This window comes from Perca fluviatilis, chromosome 19 (genome assembly GCF_010015445.1).
Source record: "Perca fluviatilis chromosome 19, GENO_Pfluv_1.0, whole genome shotgun sequence".
NCBI classification, from domain to species: domain Eukaryota; kingdom Metazoa; phylum Chordata; class Actinopteri; order Perciformes; family Percidae; genus Perca; species Perca fluviatilis.
Window position 1 is genome coordinate 29,053,597 of NC_053130.1, and position 15,967 is coordinate 29,069,563.

The window sequence follows — 15,967 nt, forward strand, 5'->3', positions numbered from 1 at the left end:
CAGGAATTGATGATTTTAAGCATGAGTCCTGCAGACTGCACTTAATCTTTTTAGACTTTAGAGATACATTTGGGACTCTACCACACAATGTCATGATCAGATCACTAGAGGAAATACAACTACCTCAACTGTTCATCGACATAGTGAAAGATGTGTACAGACTCCTTTATTGAAGTAATCTGTGGAAAACAGCTTACTCACCCAACATCACTTCAAATACGCATTAAGACTGGCTGTCCATGGAGCGCAGTTAATTTTATAATTGCCATTAACCAATGGATAAAGTGGATGTGTCAGTGTGCCCCCCCCCTCGTGCCATCTCCCCCAACCCAGTACAGGGCTATGCTGATGATGTCCAGATAGCTTCCAGAGATGAGAGCATAATTACAAACATGCTCGCCAGGACAGATTCCTTTCTGGAATGGTCAGGTCTGGAGATTAAGGAGACAAAATATGCTGTTCTGTACGAGAGGAGGAGTGGAGGGAATCGATGGTATCATTCAAAAACTGATAAATTACCTGAGTTCACAATAGCATCAAAACCCATACGTGTATATTCTCTTCATGAGACATACAGTTACCTTGGACATAAAATCAATATTGCAGGAGAATGGAAGGAGCAAGTAAACACCATCTTGTCCGAGTTTACATCCAGGTTGGACATGATTGACTGTTGCCCACTGCCTCTGACTATGAAGCTGGAGGCTATCAGACAGGTAGTACTGTCAAAAGTGCAACATCTGTTCTCCAACACTCACATCCAGCAGAAAGTTCTGAATGAAATGAATAATAAAATAGTGAGTTTAGTGCGAAAATGGTTTGGACTCAACACACACAGCACCCGTGACATTATCTTTCACCCCCAGTGGGAAGGAGGACTGGGAGTACCAAACATAGAGTGGATTTACACCAGCATGCGGATTTCCCATCTTCTGAACATGCTGAACAGTGACGACAAAGATGTTAGGGAGTTGGCTCGATCCTCACTGTTCCTGGACCTAAGAAGACGCAAGGTCCCGTTAGCCAGGGAGTCAGACCCCCACTTCCTAGGATTCAAAAGAAAAAACAGTGGAAAGTTTGATACCCACTCTGCTGGTTTTGAGGTCTGGTCGGACTGGCCAGATCTGAATGAGCTCTGTATCAGAACAGGAGTATCACTGGAATGGGTGCGGTCTGACTCTGGGACTGTGATGGTCTCAGAGGACATTATAACTGACCCTCACACTGCCGTCAAGGCAACAGCCACATATGGTGGTCACAGTCACCTGCTAACATCTGCAGGTGCCCGGTGAACTCTGATGGATTTACAACAACATCAACAACATCAACACTGGACCGGACTGAGACTTCAGGGAAAACTTGCATGTCTTCCCTCTGCTGATCACTGTGTCTCATTCATTCCTCAAGAACACTGCACTCAATGAGGACATTCTCACATTCACAGTAAAAGCCAGATTACAAGTCCTCCCTACCAGACTCAACCTCTCTATCTGGTTTCCCACAACTCAGGTTCCTCATTGTTTGCATCATAGTTCAGAACATATCACTGAAACTCTGTCTCACATCCTAAATGGTTGCCATGCCTACAAAGGAATGTACATAGTACGTCATGACAGAATAGTAGACCTCATAGTGAAAGACATATCAAACCATTTCCCTCTCTCAGTAAGAATATACAAACATTCTCAGGTAAAACCATCCATGTTTCAGCATTGCATTGCTTTCTTACATCTGGTTGCTAATACACCAGATGTAGTTATTATTAATGAGGAGTCCAGTGAGGTGCATATTTTGGAGGTAGGCTGCAGCTTTGATTTCAGCATGGAGGAGTCGTTCTACACCAAGGTAGTTAAATACCAACCACTCCTAAACACCATCTCAGAGCTGGGCTATAGGTGCACACTACTGGTTTTCATATTTGATAGCCTAGGAAACACACATAGGTTCATAGTAACAGGGCTGCAACAACTTGGAATGGCCAAAAAGAGGGCTAAACGGCTTGCAAAATACTGTGCCATATCTGCTATTATCGGCAGCCGCCACATATGGCGAAGACGCTGCTACTTATACCCTTAAGAAAAAGTATTGTGCTACCTATACCCTCGGGAAGTGAGTATTGTGCTACTTATCCTCTTAAGAAGTGAGTTTTGTGCTTGTAAGTGATATTGTGAAAATATGCTGCGTGCCACTGGTCCATGAGTTTATGTCTTGTATTGTACTGCATCTGTAGTATTTGTGTCCCTGTACTATTTTTCTATATGTGGACATAAATAAATGGTTAAAATGTGTGTGACTGTATGACTGTGTGTGTGTGTTGTGTGTGTGTGTGTGTGTGTGTGTGTGTGTGTGTGTGTGTGTGTGTGAAAAGTAATCTGCTGAGAGTGGTTGAAAAGTACACTGTAAACAACAATGCAATGTTACAGTAAAACAGAAAATATTTATTGGGTTTACGTTTGTAAGAGTAGTACAGTGTTATATACAGTAGCATGAAATAAGAAAACAAAACTGCAAACATATGTAAACATAAGGTATAATTTTTAAAGTAAAGAATTTGTGTGTCTCTGTGTGTGTGTGTGTGACTGTGTGTGTGTGTGTGTGTGAGACTGTGTGTGTGTGTGTGACTGTATGACTGTGTGTGTGTGTGTGTGTGTGTGTGTGTGTGTGCTTGACTGTGTGTGTGGAACTTCTAAAAGCAAAAGTAAGAGGAGATTGTTTTGTCAACCGATGTTTCCAAGGTCAAGAATGAGCTGTCAGCCTCAAGAGTTGTGTAGACTCGGGATGGATTTGTCCCAGGATGTTATTTATTTATGCTGTAAAAGTACAAAGATCGTCACTGTTTCACAAACCTTTTATTGTGAGGAACCCCCCTCTTTCAAGACTCATTTTTGGAAAAATACTTTTTGAAGACCAAATCTTGTTTTTATAAAGAAAATCATTTGATTTTAAAATAATAAAAACACATTCAATAAAACAAGGTAGGCTGTTTTGTTTTCAACATTTTTTAGATGAAAGGGTCACATTCAATAAAACAAGGTAGGCTGTTTTGTTTTCAACATTTTTTAGATGAAAGGGTCACATTTAAAGTAAATATTTCCAAGGCCATCAGCTGAAAGACTGCTCTGGTAATGGGCATCCCATCATTCCGTTTTTCTGTCAGGTAATCACACACTCTCCTGTCAATCTCTTGGAAGCGGCCACTTTGAGGACCACGGTAAAATTTTCTCTGGCTGTTTGCATTTTTAGATGGTGAAACATTTCCATGACAACGCCTCGTTGTACTTCCGTTTTAACTTCCGACTTTTAGGCTTTTTTGGAGCTGGATATATCATTTGTTTTGTCTAAGTATGAATGTGGATAATTTTAGTGATATTGAGATGCTACAGTTACACTTCTAGTGATGAATCGGCGAAAACATGATTTATTTCTTTGAGTCACGGCTTTGTTTTAGCACCTCTGGGCTCTCTCTTCAATCTCTCTCTATCTCTCTCCACCATATAACGTTACCGTGCTTTTGGGTGGTCGATGAGGCTCTGTCTAAAACTCTGCAATTTCGACCAGCTGTTTGTAACATTAAAATAGTAGAGAGAAAATCCTGCACACTGACCATTACGCAAGCAATAATTTATTAGTATTTTTCTAATAAATTATTGCTTGCGTAATGGTCAGTGTGCGGGATTTTCTCTCTACTATTTTTGATCTGTTGCCTTTGATCATATCCTACGCACCTGCCCGACAAAAGAGGTGTGCAAAAAAGTTTTTTTCACGTAACATTAAAATAAAATGGATTATGGATCATTTCATTTCTATAGTTTAATAGCTGACTTTACCTTTACCTTTACCAATACGGCTGTATTGGCTGTTGAAAAATGTGACATCTCTTACGTTCTAACCCTACAGTCACATTAGCTACAAAAGACAGTGACACACACTCACTTGATGGGCGTTCCTGGGCGTGCCTTGCCTACTCCTGGTTGCTTGGCAAAAGTTTTTCCTCCATTTTCTCACATGTTTGCGGAACTAAAGTTTGATCGATTTGTTTCTATGAACGTTTGACACGGTGACGCTTCTGTATCGATAGTATCTGCAAGAGGTCTAACAAGTCACTTAAGAGGTATTGTCAAGTCACAAGAACAATGTTTTTGGATTTAAAAGTATTTCTCGATAGGGGTAACAAAACATATGAGATAAAATGCCAACCAGAAATACAATGTCTTGAAGCATTTCCGCCATCTTGAATGATTTTCTTCGACTCGAGCAACCAACGTACATACGTCACACTGCCCTCACGCTTCAGCATTTGCATTTGCTTCAGCATTTGCATAAAATAGACTTCTTGTCTATTTAGGCCCCCCTTGCTCGTGGCAGCGGCAAGCTCGTCGCTTGTCACTGGCATACGGCCACTCCCATTGCAGCCTGCCGCTTTGTCGCTGTCTCTTGTAGCTAATGTGACCGAGGGGTAAAACCAGCCTCTGTGACTTGAACAGCTGAGTCGCAGCACTACCATCACTTGGTTTGAGTCAAGCTGAGACAATCGCTGTGTCTCTCCATGTTTCAGGCCCAGGAACTAGCTAGCTGTGACGGACGGTGGCTCGCTTCAGTTAGGAGGGCAACACGCGTTTTACTCATTATGTATTGTTGGCGACATCTGTTGTTGTGGGTGTATTAACATAAAAAGTCTGGACCCCAAATATAAGATGACCCCACTTTTTCAGAAGTATTTCCAAGCAAAAAAAGTCTTATATTCGGACCAATATGGTCCTTTTCTTTTTTGTTTAGAAGTGGAGAAGTGCGCTGTTTCAACAAGGTCTTCCGTGCAACTGTAGGCCATCCAGAAGCTTTGTAATCCAGCATGGAATTACCACTTTGTACAATAAATTCATAATTATGAATCAAGTTACGTAATTTTACATATCTCTGCATCGCTTCAAATAAACTTTCCGTTTAGGTTTTTCTTTTGTCTTTATAGTCATGTAACAACATAAATGTGACATCCCTGCAGCATACATATCCTGATAGCCCATGTTCTCCTTTATAACTTGATCGTGAATAACAGGGTTGAGGTTATACAAGCATTATTACACAAGGAAACCAGGCAACCCAAAGATTGGAAAGATGATGTTCCACATGGTTTCTTTCAAGTGTTGCACTGTGCAATACTTGAAGGGTGTGGGTTTTGGGGGCGGGGGGGACGACACAGCATAACCAGATGGTGAGGGGATCCTCCCCCAGAAACACATGGTCTCGCTTTGCCAGACCTTCCTCCACAGCGCTGCGAAAGAGGGTCTAGCTAGTCCACACAGCAAAAATGTGCTCTGGTAAATTGAAATTTCTTACCAATCACAATCGTCTTGAGCGATGCTAGGCGCCGGACGGAGCCATGGTGCCTCTGCAAAATAGCCTTGGGAAGGAACTTGTTTTGGTGAAACGTGCACGTATGGAGGCAAGCTCTGAAATTAAAATGGCTGTCCAGTGTGTGATGAGAATTTGACTCCAAAAAAAAAGGTTTCATATAATTTGATTGTAGTTTGACCGTAGTTTAGAATGCCAACACAAAGAAAAGCGAGGGGGACATGTGTTTGAGCTAGGTTACTGGTTGCACGGCATTCATTGTTCGACTGGCCAAGATGGCACAATTGAATTCTAAATAAACTTAGCACAAAAAGTAAGGAAATTTGTATTTGTTTATTTCTCTGTGTTAACAATGCTTTTTGGCAATAAATCTTATACCGTTGGAAAGCCTGTTTAGTTCCCTTTCAAATGGTGCCCCATTTGTGTGGAACATGCATTTGTGGGATGAGCAGCAGCGCTGAGTATGTGTGTAGTGCCCATGAAAAAGTCTGGGACCGACCTCTATCCTCCAACATGACAACGCTCGCCCCCACAGGGGTTTATCAGAGACCAGAATGTGGGAGTGGAGAAGATGGAATGGCTTGCCAGCAGTCCTCACGTCAACCCCATTGAACGCTTGTGGGATCAGCTTGGGCATGCTGTTTGTGCCAGAGTGACCAACACAACCACGTTGGTGACAAATGCTGGTTGAAGAATGGGATGCCATCCCACAGCAGTGTGTGACCAGGATGGTGACCAGCATGAGGAGGAGGTGCCAGGCTGTTGTGGCTGTGTATGGTTCTTCCACACGCTACTGAGGATCCTGTTTGTGAAATGAATAAATTGTTAAATTGCCAATATGTCTTGTTTCTTCAAACTTCAATTATCCAATTCACCAAACACCAAACGAGTCAATGGCAGAATAAGCTGTTTGGCATTGGCAGAGAAGATTTGGCAAATGTTTCATGGGCGCAACCCACATACTCAGCACTGCTGCTCATCCTTACAAATGTGGCATCATGCTCATGGGGCATTCTTGGTGTAAAACTGACAATACAAAGAAAAAACATAATGGTACTGTCTGTCAGTACTGTCAGTTTGTTTTGAAGCATTTACAGTAGCATAATACATAATGCTTTAATTGCTTCTCGAAGTCCAACGTCGTGAGAGGCGGTAACAGCTATAAGTATGGGATTGCCAGGCAGGGTGAAGTATGGAGAGAGGCAACTGAGGCCACATGGGCCATTACAATAGCCATGAAGGCCTGGACCCACCCGGAAACACGCTGGCAAACGGGGCTCCGGTGAAGCTAGATGGGCCAATCCCCCGTCTAGTGGATAAATATGATTACAGAAACATTCATGGATAGTATTCAGCAAGGTTTGGAAGTAGAAGGTGTCTCCCCCCAGACAATGACGCTGGACAACTCAAACTGGAAGACGTTGCTCAGTTGACCCCCCTTCTTACAACCAAAAACAGTACAAAGATAGGCTCATGGAACGTTAGAACAATGTACCAAGCCGCTAAAGCATCTCAAGTAGCAGCGGAAATGAATCAGTACAACCTCTCCCTAATAGGACTCAGTGAAACTAGGTGGACTCAATCAGGAAAAACTCAACTTTCTAGTGGAGAAACAATAATATACGTGGGACACGACCAGGATAATGCCCCACATACAGAGGGAGTGGGAATTATGCTCTCTAGAGCAGTGTTTTTCAACCTTTTTTGAGCCACGGCACATTTTTTACATTAAAAAAATCCCGCGGCACACCACCAATAATTTTTTTTACAAAATGACACCTTGTAGCCTAATAAGATCAGAATCTGCATTTTTCCTTTTTAAAAATGTATCCATCGCTTTTGCAGGCTTACATCTATGTTCTCGGCCCTACTGCTTACATCCTGTCACTGCGGGATGCGCACGAAAGGTGGCAGCAGGGCTCCAGACTAACTTTTTTCACTAGGAGCACAGTGGCCCCCAACTGAAAATTTTAGGGGCACAACCAGAAAATGTAGGGGCACACACCGTAAATCAACATGCTAACCAAATATTCACATTTCTACTAATTTCCACTGTATTACTAATAAATACTTTGATAATAGATGCAGAAACCCTGTTTTATTTTCATCATGACCGTTTTTAATTGCTCTTTAATGTTTCATATAAAACACTTTGAATTGCCTTGTTGCTGAAAGGTGCTGTAGAAATAAAGTTGCCTTGCCTTACAACCTCAGCCTGTCAGTCTACGGTGGCCGGGAAGTGCAATGCAACATTACAAAGAATGAAACACTTTTACATTTTGGAAAACAAATTTACATTTTGGAAAACAAATTTACATTTTGGAAAACAAATTTACATTTTGGAAAACAAAATAACATTTTGGAAAACAAATTAACATTTTGGAAAACAAAATAACATTTTAGAAAACAAATTTACATTTTGGAAAACAAATTTACATTTTAGAAAACAAATTTACATTTTAGAAAACAAAATAACATTTTAGAAAACAAATTTACATTTTGGAAAACAAAATAACATTTTGGAAAACAAAATAACATTTTAGAAAACAAATTTACATTTTGGAAAACAAAATAACATTTTCGAAAACAAATTTACATTTTAGAAAACAAATTTACATTTTGGAAAACAAAATAACATTTTAGAAAACAAATTTACATTTTCGAAAACAAATTTACATTTTAGAAAACAAATTAACAAGATGCAAAACACTTTTACCAGTCCCGAAACAAATTTACAAATGACAGATTCTTCACGGAAAGGGAAATGTACCACATACCGGAAGTGATGAGGTGTTGTTGGTGAGCGCCGATCAATTTGTGTTGTTGTGAGTGAGTATGTGGCGTGAATGAAGTTTATGGTGACTTTACGTGTGGTCGGTGTTTGGAGTTTTTATATGACGCGGACCTGACGGAAACACAGGGAACGTAATCGACACGCCGGCCGGATCGAAGCTACAGCGGGGGGGCAGCTGAGTCCGTCTGCAGCTGCAGGACCTGGAGCTCACTGCCCATTCCTGGGAGCCAAAACCGACACCACGCAGCTGGAGACCCAGGCGCGTATTGCTGGGCCCCGCTGGAGGGAAGGGAAGCCCGGGAGAATCAGATCCAGGACTGAACGCGGGCGGACTGTCACAGCCTGCTGGAATTTAAATCACAGGTTTCCTAAAGGGAGTTCTGGCGGGACTCGGACTGTGGACCGACGAAACACGACTTAAAGTCTCGGTAAATAAATAAATACATGCAGAAATAAATGAATCATTAGGGGGGGAGTGAGCCTGGACATTTCAGTCTGTTTAAACTTCACTTTGAAGCAGAACCTCTTAGTTCAGAAGGGTGAAATTTCCGTTTGTACTCATATCTGTGAACTGATTATAATAAATATTCTTTGTATTAACACATTAATTAGTCTCTTTGTCTTTTTGTTTTAAAAAACTAGAACATCGCATGAGATTTTGACGATTTATAGTGATTTTACTTCCGTTAGACCTTTGCCTACATTGACCGCTGATGCATTAAGGACGGCCCATAGGCAGTATATAAGGCAGTGCCCCCCTGTTCCAAGATGGCGGCTCTATTGACGCATTCGATCCATAACTGCCGTAGTCAAGGCGACATGTATACAAAACCTCATCACTTCCGGTATGTGGTACATTCCCTTTCCGTGAAGAATCTGTCATTTGTAAATTTGTTTCGGGACTGGTAAAAGTGTTTTGCATCTTGTTCATTTGTTTTCGAAAATGTAAATTTGTTTTCTAAAATGTTATTTTGTTTTCCAAAATGTAAATTTGTTTTCTAAAATGTAAATTTGTTTTCAAAAATGTTATTTTGTTTTCGAAAATGTAAATTTGTTTTCTAAAATGTTATTTTGTTTTCCAAAATGTAAATTTGTTTTCGAAAATGTTATTTTGTTTTCCAAAATGTAAATTTGTTTTCCAAAATGTAAATTTGTTTTCTAAAATGTAAATTTGTTTTCTAAAATGTTATTTTGTTTTCCAAAATGTTATTTTGTTTTCCAAAATGTAAAAGTGTTTCATTCTTTGTAATGTTGCATTGCACTTCCCGGCCACCGTAGTCAGTCAGTCACCAGGGCATAGAAACCACCGTTGTGCCTGGCTGCTCGTCTCCGAGGAAGTGTGTTGACATCAACAGCACCGTGACCGCTTTCGGCTCGCCATTAATAGCCTATCATATCGCAGCAAACGCTGTCTGTGAAGTTCTGAAAAACTTTAACCACACTTGAAACCACTTTATCGGCATTTCCGTGACTCACTGTGACTTTAACAAAACTGCAGAGCCGACGTAGTTTGCATCGTCTGCAGCTCTGCGTGTGTGCGAGTGTATGTGTTTGTGTCAGAGCTCTGCTCTCTGTCAATTTTCAGAGAGGACAGATAAGCTTGCGCTCATACGCTCTCAGGTACCGAAATTTCAACGTTTAACGTGTAAAAAAAGGGGGCAAATTTACTGGTCGCACATGTGCGACTGGATGTAAAATTCAGTTGCACACCCTCAAATTTTGGTCGCAGTCTGGAGCCCTGCTGGCAGTAGCCTAATTCTATTGTCTTAAATCAACAAGGTCATTATTGCGCTATACTGCCACGTACTGATACAGAATAGTATTTAATTTCTCTGCCAGTCATCATATTGCAGGCACAGATGCGCAACAATGGCAAATTATTTGCAGTAACTCAATAAAAAAATGTGTTGGACCAATTAAGTAAAATCGTATAATTTCTCACGGCACACAGGACAATCTCTCACGGCACACTAGTGTGTCGAGGCACATTGGTTGAAAATCACTGCTCTAGAGAAGCAGCCAGGTCACTGATGGAGTGGGAGGCAGTAAATGCACGTATCATCACAGCAAGGTTCTATACCAAGATAAAGAAACTCACCATCATCCAGTGCTATGCACCTACAAACGAAGCAGATCAGCAATCAAAAGACAACTTCTATGATGTACTACAGCAAGTCATCAAGAAACAGAGGAAGAAAGACATCATCATTCTGACAGAAGACTTCAATGCCAAGATAGGCCAAGACAACACGGGCAAAGAACAAATAATGGGTAAACACGGTCTAGGGGAAATGAACAATAACGGAGAACAATGCTCACAATGGCACAAAGCCACGTGGGTCTCCCCAGACCACAAAACTGAAAACCAGATTGATCATATCAGTAAGAAGTTCAGGAGGTCCCTCCTAGATGTCAGGGTGAAAAGAGGAGCTGATGTTTCCACAGACCACCACCTTCTAATAGAGACACTCCGGTTAAAACTCAAGAAATTCACAAATTCTGCAAAAAAAGTCAGCACCAGATATAATGTTAGCCTTCTCCAAGATTGGAAGAAAGAAGAAAGAAAGAAATTCCAAATCACCCTCTCAAACCGGTTCCACCCCCTGAGCAGACTGGAAGAACAACAAACCGTGGACCGACAATGGCAGAACATGAAGAGGGCATAGATAGAAGCATGCAAGGACACATGCGGGAGGAGGACAAGGCAACACAAGGAGTGGATCACAGGAGAAACTCTACAGAAAATTCAAATGCGCAAACAGGCAAAAGGCACTCTTAACAATAGCCGCACAAGAACTGCAAAAGCAAAAGCACAGCAAGACAACATAATGACAGACAAACTTGTTAAAAAGAACATCAAGAAAGATAAAACAAAAAAATTATTTAACAACCTAGCAACCCAAGCAGAAGAAGCAGCAGCTCAACACAACATGAAGGAGCTTTATGATACCACACGGAAATTGGCTGGTAAACGCAAAAGCCCAGATAGGCCAAACACTCACAAAGCAAGAAGACCAGATGAAGAGGTGGGCCGAGCACTTAAGAGACATACTGAACAGACTGAACAAACAATAAAGCACCAGGTCCCGATGGAATACCCCAAGAAGCCATCAAAGCAGACCCAGAAACGGCAACAACACTACTTCACCAACTCTTTGGACACATCTGGGAGGATGAAAGGTTGCCAAGCGACTGGACAGAGGGATATCTGGTGAAACTCCCCAAAAAAGGAAACCTGAAAGATTGTAACAACTACAGGGGCATCATGCTTACATCTGTGCCAGGGAAGATTTTAAGCAAGATTATTCTGGAAAGACTCTCAAAAGAACTGGATAAACATCTCAGAGAGCAACAAGCAGGCTTCTGCCAAGACAGATCGTGCACCGACCACTGTGCCACCCTCCGCATCATTATAGAACAGACCCTGGAATGGAATACATCTCTCATCCTCACATTCATCGACTTCCATAAAGCATTTGACAGCCTAGACAGAGAGACTTTATGGAGACTCATGGCACATTATGGCATCCTGAAGAAGTTCATCCATCCAACCATCATCCAACAGCTGTATCTACAATCATCCTGTAAAGTGATACACAATGGATACCTCATAGACAGCTTTACAATAGAGACAGGAGTCCGACAGGGCTGCTTACTGTCCCCTTTCTCTTCCTTTTGGCAGTTGACTGGATTACAAAGGCAACCACATCTGAACAAAACCTGGGCATTCAATGGACGATGTTGTCCCACCTAGAAGATCTGGACTTGGCCGATGATATAGTCCTCCTGTCACGTACCGAAACACAAATGCAGACCAAACTCACAAAACTTGCCAGAATTGCAGCTACCACAGGACTTCACATCAATAAAACAAAAACAAAGGTTATGACCATAGACCACAAAATAGATGCCATTAAACTGTATGGAAAGGCACTAGAAGAGGTGGACACATATACATACCTGGGAAGCATTGTCGGGAAAGATGGAGGTAGTGACAAAGACATACAAGCAAGAATAGAGAAACTCCGCATCTCCAACTCCAATGTTAAATCAGCTTTATTATATGGGGCAGAAACTAGGAGAACTACAAAAGCATCATCAAATAAGCTCCAATCATTCATTAACAGATGCTTACGACACATCCTGGAAATGTACTGGCCTAACACAATTACAAATAAAGAGCTCTGGCAAACCACACAACAAGAACAAATTGAAACCCAAATCAAACGCAGGAAATGGGGCTGGATCGGGCACACCTTAAGAAAACCACCCTCCAACACGACCAGACAGGCCTTAACCTGGAACCCACAAGGAAAAAGAAAGCCAGGAAGACCAAGAAACAGCTGGAAAAGGTCTGTCGAGGCGGAACTCAAGAAAGCAACAACATCGTGGAAGGAAGCAGAGAAGACCGCCCAACACCGAACCAGCTGGAGGAAGTTCATGAATGACCTATGCTCCCCAAAGAGCAAAAGGGTTTAACCTTAACCTAACCTAATACATAATGAACACGGAGCGCTTTGCATATTTCAGATTCAAAGTTGTCCTTTATTATGCAGGCATAAGAGACGCAAGGAAGTGATATAAACAGACTTAGGTGATTAATGAAAGGGGGGGGAAATGCATATAGAAAGTAAATGCGAGGCAAGGCAACTTTATATGTAAAGCACGTTTCAGCAACAAGGCAATTTCAAGTGCTTTACATAAAGCATTTACAGTTTTTTTTTACAATTGCTTACACACTAAAATTAAAACTTTCCCACAATTAGCAAAACCTTACACTCAAGGAGCAAAACACTGGCCTAGATTTGCACAACTGTAAGCACATTGTCAGCTTCACACTTTTTGCAAAACATCACACACAGTGATTTGCAAAACACTAAACACACTTGTATACATTTGACACAGAAATTTATCATGATGTCACTTCCTTGCAATTTGAAAGCAAAGGCTTTCAAATGAACACACCCATGAACCAATTGGTTAAACAGCCACCAGGTATGCAAACACATGATTGCTTAATTGTAGACACACCAATCAGGTTTAAGCACTATATAAAATGCAGCAGGTAAGTTCACCTGCCTTCAACCAAAATGGAAGGAGTCAGAAGAAAAAGACTGAGAGTGAGAGGGAGAATCCACAGAGGAGGAGAAGGAGGTAGAGGAAGAGGCCCACCCAGACTTTTAGAGACCAGAGGGAGGTAGAGGAAGAGGGAGAGGGAGACGAAGACCTGAAGCCGGAGAATATGCTCAAAGAAGAAGAAGACCAAATTTATCAAATGAAAGTTGCGCAACACTAGTGGACCATGTTGTGAACCACGGATTGACGCTGAGGGAGGCTGGACTAAGAGTTCAGCCAAATCTTAGTAGATATACAGAGGCATCTGTCATGAGGACATTTCAACAAGGAAACCGGTAAAAGAAAATCTGTCTACAGTTACAGTAATCAGCTGCTCATTCTATGCACCATATCAGCACTTTTGATACCCCTCCCTGTGACATTTGACGATTGAGGGTCGAGACAGAAGGGGCCCATATTCACGGCCGGGTTTACGCGATCTCGGCCCAGGCTCAGGTACCCCTCATTCAGGCCATGGAGGACGCCTGTGACCAAGTCGACGCCGCAGCTGCGCAAGGATGGATTCGACATTCAAGACGGTTGTCTTGCCAATGAGAATATATTGCCTGTGATGTTGATGAAATTCTCTGGCCAGATCCAGCTAGGCGAAGAGATAATATCTAGTATTTTTCTGTGTATTTCTGTGTATTTTTGTGATTGTAACCTGTACTGGATACCGTATTTTATGTTTGTCTGTTGTTTGTGGAGCTAACAGTGTTATGCACACTACTGTAGTAGCATGAAAACTGGGACATGTTTTGTTGTGATTCTCCATGTTGACATGTTGACTGAGTTTTTCAAGAGTGTTTCATTTTGCAAAGGGTCTGAGCTGCTAATTGATCAAAACCGACTCTCAACAATGGTGGGTCCAAAAATGTCTGATTTAAAGTTAACTGAAAAAGAAAAGAAAATACTATATTATACCATAAGATTATAGGTAGCTTGCTGTAAAAAAAAGATTGCTTAAGCACAATTTTGAAAACAGGGACAGTCTTTTTCAAAACACTACACCCAATTAGCACAACCACACACCCAATTAGCAGAACACCTCAGACCCTTTGCAAAATGAAACACTCTTGCAAAAACATATTTTGTTACCATATGAAACACACACGTTTCATTTGACTTAATTCTGTTTGAACCAGATACACACTGCTGTTGCTAACCTAAAACACTTTTAGCAATTCTACTTCTCAGTGATTAGAGTACTGTAAATGAACTACACAGAGTAAGTGAAACACTACACAAGACCAATGCTGCAGACTGAGAAAAATATGATTTATTTCTCTCTATATACCCAAATCAGTCAACATGTCAACATGGAGAATCACAACAAAACATGTCCCAGTTTTCATGCTACTACAGTAGTGTGCATAACACGGTTAGCTCCACAAACAACAGACAAACCTAAAATATTGTATCCAGTACAGGTTACAATCACAGAAAAAAATGACAAACAAAAAAGATCTGAAAAAATACAGAAAATACTAGACATTATTTCTTTGCCTAGCTGGATCTGACCAGATAATTTCATCAACATCACAGGCAATATCCTCATTGGCAAGACAACCGTCTTGAATGTCAAATCCATCCTTGCACAGCTGCGGCGTCGACTTGGTCACAGGGGTCCTCAATGGCCTCAATGAGGGGTACCTGAGCCTGGGGCCGGAGATCGTAAACCCTCTCATGAATATGGGCCCCCTTCCTCCTTGTCGTTCTTGACCCTCAATCCTCAAATGTCACAGGGAGGGGTATCAAAAGTGCTGATATGGCACCGGTGGCGCTACCATTGGGCCCGGCCCGCCCATTTTGACCCAGGCCTATAGTGAGTAGTGAGTGATTTTCATTATAGCAGTTCATCCAATAAGCAGCCTGAGGGAAGCTTTGAGTGAAAGCTTCTCAGCCAATCAGCGGCTTCTACCCCACGTGTAGACTATTAAGCCTGCCCACAGGCCCAGCCCAGGCTGACGTTGCGCGCAAGCTTTTCAAGCAAGCTCGATGAGACAGACACAGACAGTAGCTATTAGCTAATATGAAACGCAAAGCAAAGCAAAGCAGCTTGTTTTCATTTAAATTCAGCAAGAAACGCTCAGAGGAGCAGGAGGAGGAAACTCCTGCCATTTTAAGTAACGCGGTTACAAGTGAGGAGTTACCATCCTGCTCGGCCGCCCTCTCCCCATCAAGTCCTCCCATAGCCACCCCCTCACACCAGCAAGGCAAGTAGGCTACAGACAGTGTCTGGCTGTCTGTATGCAGGAGGAACCCGTTTTTTTGGCTTATTTTAACTGGCCCATCCAGTTTTCTGGAGGCCCACCTACAATCAAAATCCTGGTGCCGCTAGTGTGATATGGTGCATACAATGAGCAGCTGATTACTGTAACTGTAGACAGATTTTCTTTTACCGGTTTCCTTGTCGAAATGTCCTCATGACAGATGCCGCTGTATATCTACTAAGATTTGGCTGAACTCTTACTCCAGCCTCCCTCAGCATCAATCCGTGGTTCACAACATGGTCCACTAGCGTTGCCCTTTTAATGTATACCCTCCTGTTTTTACCTCTTATGAGTTTCTCCTAATGTCAGCAATTGATTAATTTAATTTATTGTATATTTTCACTTTCTCTGTGTAGTTCATTTACAGTACTCTTTCATTTGATAAATTTGGTCCTCTTCTTCTTTGAGCATATTCTCCGGCTTCAGGTCTTCGTCT

The 15,967-nt window shown here is 41.8% G+C and overlaps 1 pseudogene; it reads left to right on the forward strand.

Moving 5' to 3' along the window:
• Positions 1 to 275: 275 nt before the first annotated feature.
• Positions 276 to 12,622, forward strand: LOC120548506 (annotated as a pseudogene).
• The last annotated feature ends 3,345 nt before the right edge of the window (positions 12,623 to 15,967 follow it).